General features: G+C 47.5%; 2 pseudogenes; both read left to right on the plus strand.

Annotated features, from left to right (window-relative positions):
• Positions 1-759: 759 nt before the first annotated feature.
• On the plus strand, positions 760-3,552 carry LOC147707930 (18S ribosomal RNA; annotated as a pseudogene).
• A 1,922-nt stretch (positions 3,553-5,474) lies between these two features.
• LOC147707931 (5.8S ribosomal RNA) lies at positions 5,475-5,628 on the plus strand (annotated as a pseudogene).
• The last annotated feature ends 10,070 nt before the right edge of the window (positions 5,629-15,698 follow it).

The raw sequence follows: 15,698 nt of genomic DNA on the forward strand, positions 1-15,698 counted from the left end.
CTTTTGTAGTTTGGTTTGCCCTGTTCCCATCATGCACTGGGACAGGAACAGACTAATTTGCATACAGCCAGGTTCTGAAACTGGGATGGTGCAGTGAGCTAAAAAACGGTGTTGGATCTAGCCCTGATCTCTTGACTGGGTGAGAGTATTCTGTTTAATTCAGAGACTCTGTCCCTCACCACCCCTTGTTGTAACCATTTTGTAAAGCGGCAGCCATCTTGTATGGTTGCCCTAACATAGGCCCTGTGATTGTGGCCGAACGAGTCCTTGACACATATGCCTTAGCTGACACTTGGTTGACCTGGCCGAACTGACTTTTCCCCTGGGGCGAATCCTGCTGAGCCAGTTCCTTGGTTAGCAGCTGCACTGATAAAGATCAAAGAGCAGGACGTGGTCCGACTTTATGGCCTACCGTTCCCACTCCTCTATCTCCTTTCCATCTGTTCTTGCCTTTCCTTTACAACATGTTCATCGATCTAGTTGAAGGTTTTATGATAGGTTTGTCCGGCCTGATCGAACAGGAAAATAACATATGTGTGACCATTTGTGGTGGGCTGGACAACGGAAAATGGGATTAACTTTGACTGTTGTGATTCGCTACTTTTTGAAATGCTACTTGCTCATTGGTTAGTTTTGTATGCACCGAATGTAAATTGTGATGTTGCCAGAAGCGTAATTTTCGGCATAAAAGAACAAGTTTCGTTCACTGAGATGGTGCAGTCTCTTTCGAACTACCCGTGTGTACTTCGTAGACCTCTGTCCCTGGTTGCAACCATTAAACTTTGGTCTTTGACGTCATCGAGAAGTATCCTGTGTCTCTGTTTGCCAAGACAGGGGAATCCGGGGTCTTTGGGTGTTGCCCTGACACCGCTGGGTTTTTGTATTAGTATTGGTTCAGAGAAAACCCAGTACCTCAAGTACACATTAAAAACGTTAACAAGAATCCATAGGAGGGCACATTTGGTGCCAGCAGCTGTGGTAATTCCAGCTCCAATAGAGCATATTAAAGTTGGTGTAGTTAAAAAGTTTGTTGCTGGATCTTGGGATTGAGGTGGTGGTCTCCCAGAAGGCAAACTACTGCCTGTCCCAGCCTCTGCCTCTCATGCTCCCCTTGATGCTCTTGACTGTATGTTCTGCAGGGCTGTAGCGTTTACTTTGAAAACATTAGAGTTTTCAAAACAGGCCAGTGTCGTGGACACGTCACCTAGAAATAAAGGAATGGGACTTTGGTTCTATTTAGTTGTTTTTTCGGAACTGAGGCCATGATTAAGAGGGATGGTCTGTGCATTTGTACCATGCCTCTAGAGGTGAAATTCTTGGACTGGCGTAAGATGAACCAGAGTGAAAGCATTTGCCAATAATGTTTTCATTAATCAAGAATCAAAGTCAGAGATTTGAAGATGATCAGAAACCGTCGTAGTTCCACCCATAAAAAATGCCGACAAGAGATTACAGAGGCGTTATTTCCATGACCTGCTGAGCATCTTCTGGGATTCCGGGGGGAGTATGGTTGCAAAGCTGAAACTTAAAGGAATTGACAGAAAGGCACAACCAGGAGTGGATCCTACGGTTTAATTTGACTCAATACAGATAACCTCTCCCTACCCGGGCATGTAAAGGATTGACAGATTTATAGCTCTTTCTCTTTTCTGTGGGTGGTGGCTCATGGCCATTCTTAGTTGGTGGAGCGATTTGTCTGGTTAATTCCAATGACAAACGAGTCTCCTCCATGCTACCTAGTTACGTGACCCCCATTGGTTGGTGTTCAACTTCTTAGAGGGACACGTGGTATTCAGTCACATGAGACCGAGCAGTAACAGGTTTGTGATGTTCTTAGATGTCTTGGACTACATGTGTGCTACACAGAATACATCTTTGATAGGGGGTGGTGAAGGACGTGGCTATATGCAAATCAGTCTGACCCTGTGCCTCATGGGAACAGTCTAGCCCGAACTGCCAAGCCATGTCTTCCCTGGACCGGAAACAAGCTTCCGAGGACCGGTTTCTGGCATTCCAACCGTCTTCAGCCCGGCTTGCTTGAATCCAGTGGCTGGACTGTTCCCATGAGGCACAGGGTCAGACTGATTTGCATATAGCCATGTCTGAACTGGGGTGGCAGAGTGGGCTAAAGAACAGTGATGGATTAAAACCAGATCTTTTGACTGGGTGTCAGTGTTTGATTGATTCAGACGCTCCGTCCATCACCACGACCTTTTGTACCGCTTTTGGCCGCCATAAGTGTGGCAGGGTTTGCTCAGACGTGAGTCCCTTGCTCACTTGCCACTGGATTCAAGCAAGCCGGGCTGAAGACGGCTGTAATGCCAGAAACCGGTCCTTGGAAGCTTTTTTCCGGTCCAGGGAAGACATGGCTTGGCAGTTCAGGCTGGACTGTTCCCATGTGGCACATGGTCAGACTGATATGCATATAGCCATATCTGAACTGGGGTGGCAGAGTGGGCTAAAGAACGGTGATGGATTAAACCCAGATCATTTGACTGGGTGTGAGTGTTTGATTGATTCAGATGCTCCGTCCATCACCACGACCTTTTGTACCGCTTTTGGCCGCCATAAGTATGGCAGGGTATGCTCAGACGTGAGTACCTTGCTCACTTTGCCACTGGATTCAAGCAAGCCGGGCTGAAGACGGCTGGAATGCCAGAAACCGGTCCTTGGAAGCTTGTTTCCGGTCCAGGGAAGACATGGCTTGGCAGTTCTGGCTGGACTGTTCCCATGAGGCACAGGGTCAGACTGATTTGCATATAGCCATGTCTGAACTGGGGTGGCAGAGTGGGCTAAAGAACGGTGATGGATTAAACCCTGATCTTTTGACTGGGTGTGAGTATTTGATTGATTCAGATGCTCCGTCCATCACCACGACCTTTTGTACCGCTTTTGGCCGCCATAAGTGTGGCAGGGTATGCTCAGACGTGAGTCCCTTGCTCACTTTGCCACTGAATTCAAGCAAGCCAGGCTGAAGACGGCTGGAATGCCAGAAACCGGTCCTCGGAAGCTTGTTTCCGGTCCAGGTAAGACGTGGCTTGGCAGTTTGGGCTGGACTGTTCCCATGAGGCACAGGGTCAGACTGATTTGCATATAGCCATGTCTGAACTGTGGTGGCAGAGTGGGCTAAAGAACGGTGATAGATTAAGCCCAGATCTTTTGACTGGGTGTGAGTGTTTGATTGATGCAGATGCTCCGTCCATCACCACGACCTTTTGCAACACAGGATACATCAGCATATGTCTACTTTTTGCCGACTTCTGAGGGTACCCTGCTGAACCCCGTTCATGATAGAAATTGAGGAGTACAATTTTTTTCCATAAACAAGACATTCTCAGTAAGTGCGGGTCATAAGCTTGCGCTCATTAAGTCCCTGCCCTTTGTACACACCGGCCGTTGCTACAACTGTTTGGATGGTTTACTGAGGTCCATGGATTGGCCCTGCCGGGGCTGGCAAATATCTGGTGGAGCACCTAGATGATTAAATGACTTTCTAAAGAAATAAAAAGTTGTAACAAGGTTTCCATAGGTGAACCTGTGGAAGCAACATTAATGCTGCCTGAGTTATTGTGACGGCCTTAACCCTCTGGCACCTCCAAGATGGAACCCAATGCACAGTGCCTGGCCATTCCCTTGTGCGCCCTGGCTGGCGGAGTTGTCTGTGGTTGCTAGATGCCTCAGGTGAGGACCAGGCATGGTGTGGGCTCTTCCACCTGGGAGGACCGAACTAACATGTCAAGGACCAGGGCAGGTAATGCCCCAGACCCTCTGGAAGGAGGACAATACCTTAGACAGCCCTCCCAAGATTATACCCATGTTCATCCAGCATGCACCCTGGAGGTAACTAAATTGCAGTGCATCCCAAGGCTGGGCCCCCGAAGGACCTGCTGCCTGGGCCCTCTCAAGCCTAATATCAGCCCACATGGATTTGAGTGACTGAGTAGTGGGCTCTCTTGGGTGCCAGGCCAGCCTTGATAAGAAGGAGCTGGGCCATGGGGGAACCTTGGCTCCTCTCGGTGGCGATGCCATAACCCCTCAAAGCCAGTGTAAACTGTACTGAGGGGCGGGAGGAGATGCTACTCCGGGCAATTCAAGCATCCTTCAATGTACCAGACGTGGGTGATTTGCTTTGATGGTGTGGGGGATCCCGGATCTTCTCCTCGTGTTGCCTCATACCAGGATGCTGGCATGGCTCCGGATTACTGCCTAAGCTGGGAACTCTTGAAGTGCAGGGATAAAGCCCTGACTCCCACCGGCCCTAGTGGGTGGAAGATGGCTGATGTATTGGTGGGGCAACCTTCCCTCATTGTAAGGTACCTGGTGGACTGGTCCTGTGTGGCCAGGTTGAGGGTTTAAAGATTATGTGGGGTATTTGTAAAGCGCACTGTTACTCTAACCGAGTGTCCTGGCGCTGCAGACCGCTGGGAAACCCGTCCTGGTTTTCCCTGTGAGATGGTCCCTTACTGGGTATCTCCAGGGTGAAACCAGGCATCCCTGGCTTCTGTGGGGGCCGTTGTAGAGATGAGGCAAGCTTAATGCCCAGAGTTACCAAGTGTGTTCCCAGGTTAGAGTAAGCACTGAGGCGAGAATTATCGAGTCCGTTTGACCCTGGTCCACGACCCTGCCGCATTGGGAATTGAACCCTGGTCTCGGGCCGTTCTCTGCTTACAAGTCTGCCGCCTCTAACCAGTGAGCCACACCTCTCCACATTAGACTTATGCGGCTTCGTCCGAGAGGGCCGGTGGTGGAGCTTCCTGTCTCTGCTGCTTAGGGAGTCTCTTGCTTGCCTGTCTGCTGTGGCAGTGTGGTGGGGCTGCTGGGCCGAACACCTGGTAACACTTTTTTAAATCGTGGAAGCATGACAGGTTGCTGGCTGTCTCAATGCACGGTTGGTGGATGGTTGGTGCTTCCACCTGTGAGTGTTTGATTGATTCAGATGCTCCGTCCATCACCACCCCCTTTTGTACCGCTTTTGGCCGCCATAAGTGTGGCAGGGTATATTCAGACGTGAGTCCCTTGCTCACTTTGCCACTGGATTCAAGCAAGCCGGGCTGAAGACGGCTGGAATGCCAGAAACCGGTCCTCGGAAGCTTGTTTCCGGTCCGGGGAAGACATGGCCTGGCAGTTCGGGCTGGACTGTTCCCATGAGGCACAGGGTCAGACTGATTTGCATATAGCCTTGTCTGAACTGGCGTGGCAGAGTGGGCTAAAGAACAGTGATGGATTAAACCCAGATCATTGACTGGGTGTGAGTGTTTGATTGATTCAGATGCTCCGTCCATCACCACCCCCTTTTGTACTGCCTGCCTGCTGTGGCAGTGTGGTGGGGTTGCTGGGCCGAACACCTGGTAACACTTTTTTAAATCGTGGAAGCATGACAGGTTGCTGGCTGTCTCAATGCACAGTTGGTGGATGGTTGGTGCTTCCACCTGTTCTACACCTGCAGGTGGGAGAGCATTGCACAAGTTGTCAGTGACTCTCTTCGGTGGATCACTTGGGTCGTGCACTCATGAAGAACACAGCAAGCTGAGAGAGTTAGTGTGAATTGCAGGAAACATTGATCATCGATACTTTGAACTCACCTTGCCGCTCTTGGTTCCTCCTGGGGCTAGGCCTGTCTGATGGTCGTTTGAATGTCAATCGCCCTGTGCTCTCCCAGGGCTCAGTTGGGGCTGTTGCAGAGGAACGCCTATCCGGGAATGCTTTCTTCAGTTCTTTGGCAAAAAGTCAAAGAGTTGGAGTAAGAAAATCTCTTAGGCAGAAAGAAGCATTTTAAGTCCAGCAGATATTGGTTCCATGTAGGGAAGTCATTAATTATGCGTGTCACTTTTTTCAATATAACCTTATTAACCCCTTGCATGCACGTGATGGAACCACAACGTCATGAGCCACGGGCGGCGTGTGCTAATGATGGCGTGGTTCCGTCATGCGGCTGCCGCTCCTCCCACATGGCATTAATTCCCCACCTGTGCAGGCGAATTAATGAGCAGGTGGGGCCGTGATGGAACCATGCCATCATGAACACATGCCGCCCAAGGCTCATGACGGCGTGGTTCCGTCATGAGCACGGAAGCACCGCGCTCACCCCCACCACCCGCGCCTCAGCAAAATTCAGGCCGCGGCGAAGGGGTTGTTAAAGGACACATGTAGAGCACTTTACCAAGCACATTCTCTCCTTGACGGAAACTTTTTAGGGACAAGCTGCTGGATGTATTAGTAACCAAACCTTGTCCCAGAAAAAAAGCTGATAATTCTCATTTGCAATTTGAATTATTTGCTCCAGCGCCAGTCCCTACTTATTTCCCTAATTTGCCTGGGGCTAAGTAGACATTATAACATTGTTGGCACTTAAGCAAGAGTCTCACAGTAGACAGCATGTTACAAGGGCATGTCTGACATTTTTCCATCTCCCCTTACTTGACATTGTTCCCCTTAAGATACTATGTCTGGACCACATTTAATACACATACCACCCCAAGCATATTTACATTAGAACCTTTTGACTTCTATGGACCACCACTAAATCACTACTGGAAGTTGGGGACCCCAGCTAATGCAATTTTGACAATTTGAACCACAGAACAATACAAAATAAAATACTGAAATTTGTGTACACCAAACAAATACACAAATTATAAAATACATTATTAATTCACAAACAAAACAAATATACCATTATTGAAAGTTTTTGGTTTTACTGCTAAAAGACAAAGTGATATGCTAGACTCTAGCATATCAATTTATCTTGTTTGTTCCTTTTTGTTTTGCATACAAGTGCTTCGGTTGAGGCCATCAAACGATCATATTAGATTCTGTTTGCTGTGCTTCTGCTTAATTTATAGCCTCCAGTTTCAAATTCCATATATTCATAGAGCATGTTTACAATTTAAATTTTTCTTTTTTATGTATATATATTACCTACTGGTGGTCGCCAGTAGGTAGTTATAGTTACAACCTAGTTTCCATAGGAAAAGCATTTTTTGATTTGCTAATAACTTTGGCGTTGTTTGACGAATCTTTGTGAAAATCTCCCAAAAAAAAGTCTATCCAGGTCAGCTCCTATCCTGAAAGTTTGGGGGTGGCTCATTAAGCAGGGGCAGAGAAAAAAGGGGGGTCCCAAAACGCATTTTCCCCATTTTCATATCAATAAGAAATTTTGCGACAAACTACAGTCCAAACTGCTGAACGGAATTACCGCAAATTTGGCAGAAAGGTAGAGCTTGGTTCAGAAAGCGACCTTTATTTTAAAATGCTGTAAATCCGTTCAGTAGTTTTTGAGAAATAAAAAAAAAGAGAGTCAAAATATCATTTTCCCATAGGAAACTTCGTGCTGTGCAAGACTACACCTGAAACTACTGAATGGATTACCCCAAATTTGGCACGAAGGTAGTGCGTGGGTCAGAAAGCGACCTTTTTTAAAAAAATGGTGTAAATCCATTCAGTAGTTGCTGATAAATTAGAAAAATACAAGTTTTGATATCTGGGCGGAGCCTAAGTCCCATGCACAAGCTTCACTGTGATTTGCTGCGAACACTTCAAACCAGGAAGTGTTGGCAGCGATCTTGTGACTTGGTAGAAGCGAGTTGCAATAAAACAGAGAAACAAAGGTATAAAACAAGAGAAGGGGGCAGGGTAGAACAACCTGACCCCCTAGGCCTACTCAGGGGGTCCCAGAAGGAACCACAGGGCCCACAAAAGATTTTATTTTTTATTTTGGCACGTTAGCACAGTGGTGCAGGGAGGGGTGGGGCCTGACATAGCAAGTGTGCAAACGCACCCCCTGGAACACTTCAATCCTGAGGGTCCCTGGGGGTCAACTAGCCCACCAGGTACCTCCAGTATGTGCCAGGGAGCTGCGTTGCAAAGAGTAGTTCAGAGGCCACGCCCCTTTTTACACCTCTCTGCAACTCAGATCTGTGGCGCTAACTGGAGGTAGTTGGTGGGATAGTTGGCCCAAGGGACCATCAGGACTCAAGGGGAAGTAATCCCCCAACTTAGAACGGGCCAGGGGGGCGCGTTTGCACTGTGGTGCAGGGAGGGGGCGTGCCCTGATGTGACAAGTGTGCAAATGCACCCTGTGGCACATTTTGAGTTGGGCGATTAAGTCCCTTTGAGTCCTGAAGGTCCCTGAGGTCCAACTAGCCCACCAGCTTCCTCCAGAAAGCGGCACAGGAGGACTTTCTGGTCCTCTGTTAGTTCTTTTGCACATCTCTTGCTTCTTCCTGCACTTTTCTTCGTCTTTCTGGACTTCTGTTGACTCTCTCAGCATTTGTCTTGCTTCTTTCTGCGCTTTTCTTCCTCTTTTTTCACATGCCCTACCTTTGTAGGCATAGTTGGAAATTAGCATTTAAAAAACCATTGAAATTCACTGAAAAAACCATAGGTTTCAGGGACATTATAGTTAGTTGGACATTTCACTCATACAAAACCATAGAAATTCCGCTGTTATAGTTAGTTGAGCTAACAATAACTCACACCCCCGCAATGCACTGCTGATGACGTCCCATATTACATCATTCATGACATGGTCAGTGACATCACTGATGACATCTCAGATGATCAAAGCTCAATTGCAACAGGGAAGCTTCTTGCCTCATCCTTAGGTACTATTCATCTGGAAAGCAGATTCATTTTGTTCCACCAAAAGCACTTTCAGGTATTTCACAATTTCTCAGTTGTGTCACATCATTTTTTTTTTTTTAAGTTTTTCTAAATACAACATCTAAACAACTTAGCCATCAGTTTACACATAGTATTATTGTATATCAAATCATGCATTACATCAACCATCAGATCTTTTCCTTATAAAAAGAAATCCACAGCAGTATGTTTATTACACCAGTTCATTAAATCTCATATTCATATCACTTGTCGCTTCTGACCAACATGTATGATGTGAAGGGGCTCCATATACCCTAGGTCCATGAGGCCTGGGGTACTTCTTCAGCATATCAATGAAGTTGGTCTCAACAGTATACTATGTCTTGTAACCATTGCTCATGTTTTGGGGCTGCTTTCCCCCCAATGAATGGAAGCCCTCCCTTTTAGCCAATAATAGGGTTATAGTCACTAGCTTACGATTTGATGGTTGCATGGTTTTAATCAAGCCTAACGGACACATTTGTGGGGTGCATTCCACTTTTCCATAACTATTTCAGTTAGCGTTTTTTTTTATTTGATCCCAATAAGCCAGAACTCTCGGGCATAGCTATGCTAAATGTATAAAATCTGCCTCTGGTGCCCCACACCAGTACACTCTGCTTTCTCTCGTAACCCAAGCCTATACAATTGTGCTTTGGTGCAGAATAGTTGGTGTAAGTATTTAAAAGGTAAAATTCTAAGGTTCCTGTTCGCTGTCAGCTGTCCCGCTAGGCTACAGCACAATTTCCAGTCTTCTGTGCTGATTTGTATAAAAATTGCATGGTTCCATTTAGTGAAGGGCCCCTTTAGTATGTATTGTTTATCGATCTGCGATGTATTATATAGGCGTGTGACCAAACAGTTCCGTGTGTCTGTTGTGAGTGGTAGTGGAAGTAGTATTTGAAGCGCTCCTAGAGCCCTTGGTTCAGTGGGGAACTTTGGGTACAATGTACGCAATGCTGCAAGGAGTCTACTGTATGCGAAGAGCAACATAGGGTATATTGTACCATCTACATGGAGTTCGGAGGATGCTTTAAATGCACCATTACGGTAGACATCCCTGCATGATGTGTAGTCCCGCCGCCCTCAAGGTAACTAATGAGCCCGCTTCTCTTGTTACCAAAATGTCTGAATGATGCTCTATTGGCAAGGTAGGGGCATCCAGGGGATCTACCTGTGCTCCGCGTCCTAGGTTCTTCCATGCATGTACTGTGCATTGTACTGTGTAGACTTCCCCATATGCAAAATTAGTACTGTTATTGTAAATCATGGCTTTAAGAGGGATAGGGTACACCGCATCACATTCCACGGCTACATGCAGGATATAGTTCAGAGCGTGTTGCAAGTGACAGGCAAAATGCGGCTGCGCGCACAAATAATATAATTGTAGAGCTGGTGTTGCAAATCATCCCTGGTCATATTGGAGTGTTAATATATGCAACTTTAGTCTGGGGAGATTTCCCGCCCAGGCCAGATAATTAATAATGAATGCAACGTGTTGAAGAAAGTTTGCGTTAATGGTATAGGGATATTTGTGAATAAATACAGAAATTTAGGCAGCACGATAATTTTTATCAATACTATTCTGTCAGCAAAAGTCAGAGGAAGTCTTATCCATCTCGATATCTGCTCTTCTAGTTGGGAGACCGCTTTGCCATAGTTATATTGTACGATCTTTTGGGGTCCCTGAGGATCCACATTCCCAGATATTTTACAAGATACTCGCACCACTCCAGGGGACACTCCATCTTATGGGGTATTGTGTCTCTAGTTAGAGGGAGTATTACCGACTTGGCGCAATTGATACTTAGCCAGAGTACCATTCAAACCGCACATACTCTTGTATAACAGGGTCCAGGTGCTCCTTGGGGCACTTGACATACAGCACCAAATCATCAGCATATAGTGTTATAGCCAACTGTGGCTGCCAAAACCACTGTGCAGTGCTAGCGTGTTTTTTGTTGTAGTATACATGCAAGAGGCTCCAATGCCACTGCAAACAATAGGCGCGATAGCGGACACCCCTTCCGTGTGCCTTGATGGATCAGGAAGGTCCCTGATGTGTGCCCATTTACTCGGATCTGAGCTACTGGGTTGATGTACAATAATTTGATCAGACGTGCAAAAAGGCCTACGTAACTACCATACGACTCAATACTGCAAACATATATATACCCATTGAATTGAATCAAAAGCCTTAGCGGCATCCAATAATACCGCCATGGCAGAAGGTGATGGTTTCAGTTGGTGTAATATTGTGAACAGTGTCCGCAAATTGTGTGAGGTCGATTGCGTCGGCATAAACCCCGACTGGTCTGGAAAAACCATGGTGGTTAGAAGTAGGCGAAGCAGAGTTGCCAGGGCCTTGTTGACTAGTATCTTAGCATCCGTGCTTATAAGAGACAATAGGCGATATGAATCGCACCTATGTGTGAGTTTATCAGGCTTTAAAAGTGTTACAATGAGAGCGTCTCGGAGGGAATCGGGCAAGCAACTCCATTAGTAAGCCTCTAGGTACATGGAGTGAAAAGGTGGGGCCAGCAGGGTAGAGTATTCTTTGTAATATTCTCTTGGCAGCCCATCACTCCCGGTGGCCTTTCCTTTGGGTAAAGTGGTTATGGCCTCTTGTATCTCTTGTATTGTAAGTGGTTGCGCTAAGAACTCGTGACGCCTCTGACAGAGCCAGACCGTGGTAATATCTTCAAAATAAGATGCTATTTCTGGCTGCCCTGCAGACCCACGCTCAGCATACATTCCTGTATAATATTCTACAAAGGTGCTCAATATGCCCGACGTGTCTTACCTCATGATGCCTTCTTCCAAGGCCATCTCAACTGTATGCGATCTCACCCAGAGCATTGCCACTCTGTTGGCCAATGTGCTACCTGGCCTGCCGTCCTCTCCTAAAACATGGGAACCCTATCTCCGCACATACGTTGCACCTCATGCTCTGTCGTTTCATTATATTTCGTGACCTTTTCTCTAATGTCCGCCAGTGTGTGCTCGCTATGCGTAGTCTCTTAAGACCTTTCTAGTTCCCACAGTGCCACTTCCCACAGTTTCTTGAGGTGTGCGCATATGGATTTAAGAATCTGAGCTTGCAGGCTAATGCATGTCCCTCGGAATGTAACCTTGAATGCCTCCCATACTGTTGCTATGTTCTGCACTGACCCTACATTTTTATCAAAATAGTCTATCATTGTTGATCTAACTCCCGCCCTGAATACCTGATCTAATAGTATGGATGACTGCAGTCGCCACTGAAATTAAGGAGGGATGTGTGTGGGGATCGTCACTGTCAGTAAAACCGGGGCATGGTCTGACAGTATCTTGGGCAAATGTTTACAGCTACTGCCCATGCATTTACCTCTTTTGTAACTAACCAATAGTCTAGTCGAGACCAGGAATTGTGGATGTAGGAGTGATATGTGCCCTCCCTACTTGCAGGGTTTTGCAGCCTCCAGATGTCAATCAGGCCCAATTCCCAAGCAGTGCCTCAGCCACCCGCTCAATGACCCCCGTTCATTGACGAACGATCCTCATGCGTGTTCAACGGAGTGTTAAAATCTACTCCCCAGATAATTGCATGAAGGTAGTGTATGTAACTTTGACCATATCGACACAAAAAGCTATCCGTGTTGGTTCCATATCCATTAACAGTAGTGAACAGTATACCACACATTTTACCCTGTGAAATAATACACCTACCCTGTTCGTCTGTCTCAGAGTGGATAAGTACAAAAGGTAGGTTCTTGTTAATAAGGATCATTACCCCCCTCGAATATGAGGAATAAGAGGAGGCTATCTTTACCCCAGCCCATCTTGAAGCCTTTTTCTGTGAATGCTGTGTAAGATGTGTTTCCTGCAGTAGTGACACCTGTGTACCCTGTCGATCTAAATATGCTAACACCTGCCTTATTTTTTGGGGATTATTAAGGCCCCTAATATTCCATGTAATCCAGGAGATGTGGCCCACAGTAGTTCCTGCTGCAGCACCAGGTTTACCTGCAGATAACATTTAGTATTGTGAATTGCATTTTTGCAGCTACAACAGTGAAGCATGCACAATGAATGTTAAACTTTATGGCTAAACAATGAATCCCACCCACCCTGCCTATCCACCTCAGTATCCCAATCATGCCAAAGAGATCCCCTAGTAACCAAAGGATTACAACTAAAGAACACGTGACAAACATCTAGCCTGGCTACAGGCATACTCATTCAAGAGCAATAGCATTTGGGGAACCCCCTCTGGGGGCCGCTAGTGGTCAACACTCCCCCACTTGGCGGGGTGGTCGGGGCAATCTCTTGGACCGTCACATGGTATAGTAGTGCCAGCTGAATGGCATAGCACCTATTATTTCTCAGTTCACCTCTTGAGTGCGCCCAGAAACACAGTACTGTAAGGGTAAGTGTTCTTTCAGTTAGTGATATCCACGGTCCTCTGCCCACCTGCAGTATTATATGTAATGTTTAAATGCCTGGCAAGCGTCCATGACCACCCATAATGCACACTCAGTGTCTCCTGCCCACTTCTCCCAGTCCTCACAGCATAATATGCGTGTTGGGCCTCAGCTCTTAGTCACTACATTCTCCATCTATCTGGATTCACTCTGTATTGTTCTCATCATTATTGTTCATACGGCGAGGCTGAGCTGCCTTCTCGAGTTGCTTAATGAATGCCATTGCGTCCTTGGGTGTCACAAAGATTTTGGTCTTGTCCCTGTGATGAACTCTGAGATGAGCTGGCTAAAGCATGGCCTACTGTATATTCATGTATGCAGTTTCCTCTTGACCTGCTGGAACTCCCGTTGTGCCTGTTGCACTACCATTGTGAAGTCCGGATGTAGTGCTATTTCATTACCTTGGTACGACGTGACTCCCTTCTCCCGTGCAAGCCATAGTGCTGTATCTATGTCCCGGTAATTTAGCATCTTCGCAATGATGGGCCTTGGACAGGCCCCCGGCACCGGCCTAGGGGCCAAAGACCTGTGAGCTCATACCACAATCAATACTGACGAGAAGTGCTCCGCCCCAAACATCTCTCGCAGCATCGCTTCCACATATAGCTCCAGTTTCCCAGTGTTAGTAGACACTGGGACTCCCACCATCGGGAGATTGTTCCACCTGGATCTGGCTTCGAAGTCTTCATTCTTGGCTTGGATTACAGTGAGTAGTTTCTCCATATGTAGGCAGAAGGTTTGCACAGTACTGAGAGTATCTTCCATCGTGGAGATTCACTGTTCTGCTTCTGTGATGTAGGCCCCCTGTCTTTCTATTTTTGCCACCATGTGATCCATCCTCAGGTTAAAGGTGGCTATTTTGCCATGAATAGACGGTAAACTGTGCTGCATTGCCAGCAAGGTGCTTTCCAAGGTGGTACCACCACCGGCAGCCAGGTCCTGTTTGGAATCCGACGCCACATGTGATTGAGGTTTGGTTAGGCACCTGGCCTCGAATGTAAGCTTTGATTGCTGTTTATCCATCTTCCCCATGGTTGCCACTCTCCACCACTTCTTTAATGATTCTGAGAAACGTGCACTGCAAGTGATGCGCTCCACTATCCAGACACAGCTAACTATACACTATCCGCACCCAGCACTATCTTCCTTCTCGGGCGTATGAATCTGGTCACTAATTCACCCCGTTGACTACCAATCTCGTAGCTACCCTTCTCTTCTAGCACTGCTGATCTTGAGAGTCTCAAGGCACTCACTCCGCTCCACTTTGCTGTTTTTTCGATCCACAGAGCCACAGTGCAGTGCACCTATTCCACAAGTATGCTAGAACTTTTTGTGCAGGAGAGTACAATATCCTTCACCCAGTAGACCATTGGCTGCCTCAGCTTAACATGTGCTGCGTCTAAGCACTCTCTTCAAGTGCCGCACCACAGCAGGTCATCTTGTCGCAAACCCGCTGCCATAGTCTATTCCGCACTTCGGTGCCAACGGCCTGTTCACCAGTATACCACCACAGGACCTTGCCGGCAGGAACTGCAGGGTAATTTTATTGCAATCCAAGGACCCAGCAACTATTTCAAATACCTGGCTGTCTTTCTCCACATGATCAAGTCCCTCCTTCTTGGGATGCAGAAGGTACAATTTCTGCTCAAGCACCAGTAGATCACCTGCCCAGGTATACACCACAGTACCTCCAGTCCTACTAGTCCCAGGAGGCCTGCCTCATCATCCAACCGATTTGCGGGTCTTAGGTGCAGCGGGGGCACCCCACCAGCTCACCAGCGCCACTTCATTTTCAATGATTCACTTCCGGTCTCAGTGCACCACACAGCACACCCAGGCCCTTTCCATGGATCACTGAGAGTCCACAGCCACAAACCACCCCTCTCCCCAAGCCGCAGCGACGTCTCAGGCCCGGCCTCCACTGTGATACTGCAGGACTCTGGGCGGCACCCGCCACTCGTGCTCTGGGATGGCATTAAGAAAGCCTTGTCACTGCCGTGGCTCACTCTACAGAATCGGCGCCCGGCCCTCAGTTGCCACAGACCCTTCACGGCCCAGAGATCTCAAGCCAGGCCCGTGGCACTCGCTTCTCCCCCGCCAGATAATGCTGCAGATGTCAACTCACTGGGGCATCCACTGGAATTGATAGCACCAGCAGGCTTCACCACCGCACACCCGCCCAAGGAGTTCCAGCATAGCCACAGTCCGCCTGCATGCCTCTCGCTGCCTAGCGTACCGTGGTGGCCGCCATGTTGTCTGCTGTCCTCAGACGGTTGTCTCTCTGCCTTGCAGTCAGGGGCTACCAGCTCTGCTGTCTTCGGTCTGACTGCCTCCAAACTGCTCAGCAGGGCAGAAGGTATTTATTCCTGTGCGATATCAGAAGTGATGACTGCCCAAATGTTGGATTTTTAACGGATTTAGCCCCGACCAGCCGAGCAGCACTAATGTGCGGCCATCTTGCTACAGGCTCTCTAGCGCCCACCATTTGTGTCACATCTTTACAATTAGTATAAATGTATTAATAGAGATTGGTCTTAGAAAGAAATGTAATTCTGGTGTCAACTACAGGCCTCTTTCTCTAACCATCTTCAAGGA

Source organism: Lissotriton vulgaris, chromosome 6, assembly GCF_964263255.1.
Source record: "Lissotriton vulgaris chromosome 6, aLisVul1.2, whole genome shotgun sequence".
Classification (NCBI taxonomy): Eukaryota; Metazoa; Chordata; class Amphibia; order Caudata; family Salamandridae; genus Lissotriton; species Lissotriton vulgaris.